General features: G+C 39.5%; 1 long non-coding RNA gene across 2 annotated transcripts in view; it reads right to left on the bottom strand.

Moving 5' to 3' along the window:
• The window catches only part of LOC117807341, a 117,870-nt gene that overhangs the window by 21,910 nt on the left and 86,364 nt on the right, over positions 1 to 9,596 (bottom strand). For both annotated transcript variants that reach the window (XR_004629951.1, XR_004629952.1), the window contains exon 3: positions 9,422 to 9,474. This is a non-coding gene — a long non-coding RNA (uncharacterized LOC117807341). The remainder of the gene's footprint in view (positions 1 to 9,421; positions 9,475 to 9,596) is intronic.

The following is a 9,596-nucleotide window of genomic DNA, read 5'->3' as shown; positions in this document are numbered from 1 at the left end:
GCGGGGTAAAAAGGGGGGATGTTGACAAAGCAGCGAGACTGTGGCGAACAAAGAGAACGTGAAGAGAATGAGTCGGGGGAAACATCAAAGGGATTTTTCAGGCCCGGTTACCGGGACAACAGACATTTGCATGCGATTAGCTTTTTACATCATATTAAGAAGGGTTAGGGTGAGGGAGGGAGGAGGGAAGGAGGGAGGGAGGCAGGGAGCTATAGATCATACACACACACACACTGTATGAGATAGTGAGACGGGGAAAAAAAGAGAAAGAAAAAGAGGGACGTTGGTCATCTCACGCGGATAAACTGACTTATAGGCAGCCAGCCAAGCGTTTCTTTTGTAAATGAGAGAGCATGTTGGGGGGAGATACAGTAATATGCCGGTGCAGACATTTTGGCAAAGGGAGGTCAGAGCATCCAGTGTGTGTGTCTTACTTTCTTAAATTTCATTTTTTTCAGCTTTCAAAGCGAGTTTGACACCTTTTTTTAACGCTCGGAGAAACAGTCTGCCACGACGGTGACCTCCACAACAAACAGGATTCAGATGTGGAGTGTTATTTGTGAGCATTTTATTGTGAAAGGACTCCATTTAACTCAATTTTTGACTTTATTTACCAGGAAGTATATCTAGCTACCAAGACAGATAATAAAGTAATGGATAAACATCATGAGCTGACTAAGAAGGACACATTTGAAGTAATAAAACACCTATAATAAAGTAAAAATCCTACTGCTGCCCTCAAAGGAAACCAAGCATCTCCAAAATTTAACATTACCCCCAGTCTTTTAATTATTCTTAAACATTACCATGCTTTGAAACAATTTTTTAAAGCACCACAGAAGAATCTGACACAATGATGACCTCTCCAACAAACAGAATTCAGATGAGGAGTGATGTAAGGTTACCTGATGTAAGGTTACAGCTCAATTGTGGGCTTTTATTGTGAAAGGATTCTATTTAATTAATTTTTTAACATTTTTGGGGGTCAAAGAGCAGCAAATATTATCGTCAAATAATATAAAAATGACGGCAATAAATTATTTAACAAACTGATTTTTGGCACAATTGATACAACTCCATTAAAAGTCCTATAAACAAACAGGATTCAGATGAGGAGTGTTCTTTGTGAGCATTTTTATTGTAAAAGGACTCCATTTAACTCCATTTTTGACTTTATTTACCAGGAAGTATATCTAGTTACCAAGACAGATAATAAAGTAATGGATAAACATCATGAGCTGACTAAGACAGACACATTTGAAGTAATAAAACACCTATAATGAAGTAAAAATTACACTGCTGCTGTCAAAAGGAAACCAAGCATCTCCAAAATGTAACATTACCAGAAGTCTTTTAATTATTTTTTAACATTAACATACTTTGAAATATTTTTTTAAAGCACAACAGAAGAATCTGACACAATGATGACTTCTTCAACAAACAGGATTCAGATGAGGAGTGATGTAAGGTTACCTGATGTAAGGTTACAGCTCAATTGTGGGCTTTTAATGTGAAAGGATTCTATTTAATTAATTTTTTAACATTCTTTGGGGTCAAAGAGCAGCAAAGATTATGGCCATATAAGATATAATGACAGCAATAAAAGTCTTATCAAACAGATTTTTGGTACGATTGATACAACACCATTAAAAGTCATTTAAAAGCATGTCAGTGCTGTCATAAGAAAACCATGTACCTCCATTTTTCTTCACACAAGCTTAAGGTTATATGTTTTATTTAAATACATATTCAGCTTCAGCTGTCACCAATGACTTCAGGGCCCAAGTAATCTGTACCAACAAGGAACGACTTCTTGAACAAACCTTAGTTCAAACTTTTATCATTATTTTAGGGTATTTTATTTTGACGGGATTCAGCTTTAACTACTTTTGTTTTAAGCGTAATTTGACTATGAATATGTCTCAGCACCAAAAATACAGCAAATATACTGTAATATTAATAACACTGTTCAGAGCGCAATTAAGAAATTACCTAACAGATGTATAATCAACAAAATCCCATTGTGCTGCATGCAAAACCTTATTGTCGCGGTCAAAGGAAAACCATGTATCTCCAATTCTTTACAGAAGTTGAAGTGGAACTCTTTTATATAAAACGATTAGCTGAAAAACTTGACACCAAAATGACCTCATCAAACCTTATCTCAGGTGTAAAGCAACATTTGTGGGAATCTTATTGTGAAAGGCTCCACAATAACTTTTTTTTCATTTATTTGACATGAAAACTTTCCCGACTTCAAAAATGTACCTTTAAATAATAAAAATATATAATGGGCAATTTCTCACCAAGCAAATGTCGTGTTAGATTTAAAAAATACCATTATTATTTGTATAATAAAAGCATAGCACTGTCTGAAAGAAACTATGTATCTCCAGTATTTTTGTATGAGGGTATATTAAAGCTCCTGTGTGGAGTTTTTGTAGGTTCCCGATGCATGATGGGATAATTCACAGCATGCTAACGAATCAGTCTTTTTTTTAAAAAGAGTGTTTCCACAAATACTTGGAGTGAGTATTTGTTGAGCAGAATTAGTTTTGACACAACTTGCACATGCAGAGGACGCCGAAATTCAAAATACTAAGTCCTCAGGAGTTTTAAAGCTCCTGTGAGGAGTTTTTGGTTGGATGTGAAACACAATGAAATATTGATATAGACGCCTCATAGTGACCTAGAAAACCAAACAAGACCATCAACATAAGGATTGACAGTTTCAGTTTCTTTTAATGTTTGAAACCGCTGTTGGGGGGTAGGTGTCAGATGAGTAGTGCATTTGAATGCTTGAGCAAAACAGGGTTCAAGTTTGTGTTACAAAAAACATCCCATTAATGCACAGGACACAATTAGTGAAGTGATAAGAGGTAAGACAGGGTGGCGCCAAAATCAATATGAAAAGATCGTCACAGGAGCTTTAATATTTGTATATTTATTATTTTACACCATTGTTTTAGAGCAAAAAAAGGAGTAATCCGCTGCAAAAAAAGACCCAAAAAATGAGCGTAACAAGGATTAGTTGTGAGAATGTTATTATGGCGGAGTGTCACTACTGTCCTGTGGAAACCATGTATCTCCATTTTTTCCAGACAAACTGAGCTAAGTGTTTCTTTTTTATGTTAAATATTTCTCCAACTTATAAAATACATTTGAAAGCTTAAAGATGATTGTAAAATTCCATCATTACATTGCTAAGAGAAGGATATTTCAGAGATATGTGGTTTTATTATAAGATAAATTATATGCAATAAATGTAAAAAATAATGTTATCAAAATTGACGCTTATTAGAAAAAAATCTTCAAATTCTCAGAGGCCAGACTGATGTTGGCGTATACACACGATGGGGATTTATGTGTCTGTGTTCACACACATTGTCTAGACACAGGTAGGTATAAATATCAACACATCCAACATGGAGCCACACTACTACACATGCAGTGCATACATCACTGTGTCGTATAAAAAAAAAAAAAAAAACACACCTCACACAACCTTCCCTGCAATCATAAAAGCCATTAAACATGTTTCTATGGGCACACACCCTCAGGCATTTTACACATGTAATATTATCCCGCCATATCTCTCCTCCTTCTTCTCCCTCTCCTGTCTCTCCATCAATCCACGTCCCCTCCTTCTTTCTCCTCTCCATCTCCATCTCCATCCCTTTCTCCCCCTTTCTTCTATCCATCCATCTTTCCTCCCTCCTTCTCTCTTAATCTCCACCTCTCCCTCCTTACATTTCTCCACCCCTCTCTCTCTCTCTCTGTCTCTCTGAGTGTGTGATGCTTCAGTGCCCTCTGTATTGTGGCTGCATTGTGCCAGTAGGCGTCGCCGCGACAGACGTTGTCACGGCAGCATTGTGATGGAGAGGGGGGGTGGAGGGTGGAGTGGTGGTGGTGGTGGTGTCTGTGTGGGGTGGAGGGTGGAGGGTGGAGGGGGTGAGGAAGGAGGAGGAGGGGGGGGAGTGTATTACAGTATCAATACCCTGACACTGCGACAAAAAGGACAGCAGCCGTAGCCACATATCACTCCACCTCTGCACTCCTCCTCCTCCTCCTCTCTTGTCTCCTTCCCTCCCTCCCTCCCTCCCTCCTTCCTCCCCCCCACATCCCTCCAAATCAATTCTTCCTCCCCCTCCAATTGATTTCCCACCATATCTCACTGAATATGTGCATATTGATCCTCTCCTCCTCCACCTCCTCGGCCTCATCCCTCACTCTTTTCTTCCTCTCCCTCCCTAGTTTTTACTCAAACATCTATCAGATTTCACTCCCTCCCTCCCTCCCTCTGCCTTCACGCCCCTCTCCCCTCCACCCTCACCCCTTATCTCACTCCATCTTATACACACACACACACACACACACACACACACACACACTTTCCTCATCTTTTATTTCATCTCCCCCAATTCTTTCTCTCCGTTCTCTCTCTTTTCTGTGCCCCCCTCACTCCTCTCTCTCCAACTCCCTCCCTCACGGCTGTTTCTTTTTTTTTTTTTTCTCGGTTGTTGTTGTTTTGTGTGTTTGTGTGTGTGTGTGTGTGTGTGTGTGTGTGTGTGTGTGTGTGTGTGTGTGTGTGTGTGTCTGTCTCACTCACTCTCTGAATATTAATTGGTGCATTTCTGCTGCGGCGGAGAAAACAATCAAAGCGTCAGGGGCGGGTGATGATGCCATTGTGGCAGCCGCAAACACGTACACATATGTACCGTGAGCGCACACACACAAACACAAACAGACAGACACACACACACACACACGCAAACACACACACAAGGCCGACACACACATGGTACAGTTGCAGGAACGCATCAGCAGACAGAGAATGCATCTATACATGAATGCACTTTTTTTATACATATATCTGCTGCTGACATGCAGAACGCGCTCTCTCTGTCTCTTTCTCTCTCTCTCACACACACACACACACACACACACACACACACACACACACACACACACACACACAGTGATTTACTATGCACACACACTGAGACAAGCATGCACCGCACATATGCCACAGACTTAGTCAGATACACAATGGCAGGCTTACAATGGCTGATCCAGGAGATATGTTCTGCGTCAGCAAAGACATTTGAATTTCCCAGCCAACATTTACCTTCACACAGAGCACATCACATTTAAATGTTAAAACCGAGGCCTTTAGCTGGGAAACATTCAGACTCACAATAAAGTGATATTTCTTTTGAAGTTGGGAGAAAGAGGTGTAAAAACAAAGGTCTTGTGTAACGTCTAAAAACAGCTCGGATTAAAACCGTAAAAAGAGGAATTGGGAAACTAAACCTAAAGGTGAACGTTTCTGTAACCTCAGCAGACTTTTCATCCGTCCTTTTGTTGTTCAATCTGTACTCTATCTCTCTCTCTTTCTCTCTCCCCGTGACTCTCTTTGAGAAAGGCTGAGAGGGTGTAGAAGAGGAGCGTGGGCTTCGCCACTCTACACGCATCCTGGCCCACGTAAACTGTAGATATGACTCTCTTGCTTTCTGTTGTTGTCTTTTGCCCTCGCGCTCGCTCACGCAGTCCACTCACACGAGAGCGAGATGGAGGAAATAAAACGTCTGTGTTTGAATCGAGCGGAGAGAGTTTAACATGCTGATGTAGACGGTGGCGAAAGGTCTATGGAGTTGTTGGAGTTGAATCAAGAGCAAAGTTAATGCTGTTAGGTTTCTACAAATTTAAATGAAAGCACAAATCCAGATCAACAACATCTGATCTGTAGTATGCTGATGGATAGGACAAAAGCTTTTAAAATCCAGCATGATGTAACCGAACTAGCCAAACACATTTTACTCAACACCCATTTTACTGAACAGCGAAAGGCCATGAAGAAAAGTGTACATAGCCACCGTGACATCATCCATGAGTTCTGGTCTGCTGATTTAAAGCCCACGTGGCCATCGCCATTTCAGTTTAAGGGTCCAGAAGTGACCGTATTTGGCAGGACGATGAAGCTGGAATAAGGTTTAAGAGTTAAAAGTGCTTAGTCACCAGATAAGCTTGTGCTAGCTTAATTAGCCAGTCACTTTTATAACTTTTAGTAACGGGGATATTATCTAGGATACTAATTTTTGCTAGCAAAAGAGCAAGCTTTACAGGAAATCTTGGAAAGTTTTACAAATTGGTTTTGGAGACGTCAAGCTTACAAATTTGCATAGTTAAGCACAACAGGTGAGCACATTGTAGCTCCATAGATTAAGTCAGTGTTTCCAATATGGTGACAACGATAGAAAATGCTTACTCACCAGCTAAACTACTGATAGCTTGATTAGCATGTCACTTTAAGAACTTTTAGTAACAGTGATATTATCTAAGATGCTAATTTCGGCGAGCAAAAGTGCAGATTTTACAGAAAACCTACTTAGAAAACCAGACTGATTGAAAATCTCTTTTAATTCACCCAGGTGCTGGAAAAGTAGTCTTCACTTATAAAGGGAAACCATGTCTTGGAGCAAAGCTGCAACCCCTGATGATAAAAAAATTAAGCTAATGTAGAGGTGCTAAAAACTGCATTTCTTTAAGTGTCCACATGAGGCTTAAGAACGGTTTACAACTTAGTTTAGGAGATGTTAAAGTTACAAATTTGCATATTTAAGCAAAACAGGTGAGCACATTGTAGCTGTTAGCTAGGATGCTATATGCCTACCCCACTCTGCTTCTTTGCCTTATCCATAGATTAAGTCACTGTTTCCAATATGGCATCAGCTAAACGACTGCTAGTTTGATTAGCCAGTCACTTTTGTAACTTTCAGTAACAGGAATATTATCTGGGATGCTAATTTTGGCTAGCAAAAAGATCAGTTTAAAAAGCAAATCTACATAGAAAACCAGACAAGATAAGTAGTCTTCAAAAATGAAGCTAATGCAAAAGTTCTAAAAGCTGCAGCTTCTCAACTGCTGCTAGCTTGATTAGCCAGTCACTTTTATAACTTTTAGGAACAGTGATTTTATCTGGGATGCTAATTTTGGCTAGTAAAAAGAGCAGGTTTAAAAGAAAATCCACATAGAAAAGCAGACTGTCTGAAACTGTCTTTCAGGTCAACCAGGCGCAGCTAGAGTAATCTTCACTTTCTGAATAACAACCACGCTTTGAAGCCAAGAGGAAACCCCTTATGCAAAAAAACGAAGCTAACACAGAAGTGCTAAAAGCTGCAGCTCCTCAAGTATCTAAGTGAGGCTTGAGAACGGTGTACAACTCAGTTTTGGAGATGTTAAGGATACAAATTTGCATAGTTAAGCACAACAGGTGAGCACATTGTATCTGTTAGCAAGGAGGCTAAAAGCCTACCCCACTCTTCTTTGTCTATTCCGTGGTGTTTCCAATATGGTGACAGCGCTAGAAAATGCTTTGTCACCAGCTGAACCACTGCTAGCTTGATTAGCTGGTCACTTTTATAACTTTCAGTAACAGGGCAAATATCTGGGATGCTAATTTTGGCTAGCACTCAAACAGATTTTGGAGGAAATCTACAAACAGAAAACGTAGAAAACCAGACTGTTTGAAACTGTCTTTCAGTTCAACCAGGCGCAGGAAAAGTTATCTTCACTTCCTGAAGGGAAACCACGCCGTGAAGCCAAGCGGGAACCCCTGATGTAAAAAAACTAAGCTAACGCAGACATGCTAAAAACTGCAATTCTTCAAGTGTCCAAGTGAGGCTTGAGAACGGTTTAAAACTCAGTTCTGGAGATGGTAAAGGTTACACATTTTGCATAATTAGTCACAACAGGTGAGCACATTTTAGCTGTTAGCTAGATGGCTATAAAGCCTGCCCCACTCTGCCGTCTCCTTAACCAAAAGTAAAGTCAGTTTCCAATATGGCGACGCCATCGTTTAGCTTCAAAACTATGTTCAGAAGCCACTGGGTAACATCATGGAGACTGCGTCCATCTTTTTCACTCTAAACGAAAACTTAGTTTGCAGAACGAACGTCATGCTGTACTGAAGAAATCGTGTGACTTGGGAGTACGACCAGGAAAAGTTTCCTGAGGTCGAGTCAGTTTCTCAGAAACATCAATAACTCTGCCTTTCTGTTACTACTAGCGGAGTTGCCTCCTGCTGTTCATTACAAAGACTGCAGGTACTGTGGTGCTGACATCAGTTTTTCAGGGTGAAAAATGCACTTATACAGCCTGGCCTTCACTTTGCAGAACAATGTATTCACAAATCATGACACTGAAAGCCTTTTTTTACATATTCACGTGAAAAAAGGGAACTTTTCACTCTGCCCTCCTTAGACCTAAATTGAAGACCTGAACATACAGGCAGGATATTGTGATATGAGACTTTGAAGTTAACTTTATTTGCATATTACAAAATTCTAGATTGCCATAGATTTAAGAAACTACAATCAGAAATAATTTTTCCAGAGTAGAGTATTTGTAAGTCTTAGACTGTGTCTTAAAGAGAGTTTTACATTCGCTTTGAGAGCTAATTTCACCACTTAAAGGAGCATTTTTTGTACAACTCAAAATCTGTTTAAATCATTGCCAAGCACTCAATAGCAGATCGACAGAGCTAGAAATGAACAGATATATACTAATATAACTTTACAGGAAGAAATTCATCCTGACACACAACTGTTATTTTTGCCACAGTGTCAACAGGCAGAGGTGAAATTTTCAGGACTGTTCCTTTAAGATTGATTTGATATATCATGTGTGATAAAGTTGTACGACCTTTTTTGCTGTTGAGAATGATTTACTGTTGTTTTGGGGATTTGACCAATCAGAATCAAGTATTTAACACATCTGGTTAAGATTGCTAATATAATATATGATGTTGCTCAATTTCTGCTTGATGGTTGGATTGGAAAAAGTTACTTTATTTAGTATTTAATCAAAGCCTCTTAAAAGAGCTACCTCGTTAGAGCTTTCACTTTAATTTCATTGACTAACAGAGGACTTTAACGGTGGCATGAAAAACTTCCACATACAAGACCAGGTGGGTTTTTTTCACTAAAGAGAAACTAAGAATCAAGAATAAGAGTCTCAACCCAAAACTTGACCTTTACTGAAAACTTTACTGAGTGGCTTTGGCGCCTTGACCTCCCCAATCTGTTCCGACAATGTGAAATATTCCAGTACGCCTTATTTTGAAAGTTTCATCAGACATTCTGTATTTCTTACACAATAAAACTGCAATGTTTCACTTTAGATAAACGTGACAAGTGCTCAGTACACCACCGGGTCTGTGCCTTAGTGCTACACTGAGTCCGACCCACACACGTGCCTTGAAAACTTTTTAAAGTCAAGGCATTGGGTAGCAGGTTTTTAAGTTCTTCTGCCTCCAAATGAATCTACAAATATAGCTTTGTACTTTGAAATGCATCTTAAGTTTTGGCACAGCATGGTGCATCATCTGCATTCTATTAATAAAAGGTCAAAGAGGACTCACGTGTATGCAAATGTTGATAGCAGTAGGCTATACAGGAGGAACAGGAGCAGCATCTGCAACAGCAAAAGATATGAAGCGTTACAGTGGATATCACTTTTTTAAACACTGAATGAGACACTGTGATGAAAAGAGTTCCCTTTCCTTTCACTACTTTAGTACACATTGATATAAGTGC

This window comes from Notolabrus celidotus, chromosome 23, assembly GCF_009762535.1.
Source record: "Notolabrus celidotus isolate fNotCel1 chromosome 23, fNotCel1.pri, whole genome shotgun sequence".
Classification (NCBI taxonomy): domain Eukaryota; kingdom Metazoa; phylum Chordata; class Actinopteri; order Labriformes; family Labridae; genus Notolabrus; species Notolabrus celidotus.
The sequence above is the reverse complement of the archived record's forward strand: the minus strand, read 5'-3'. Positions and strand labels throughout refer to the sequence as shown.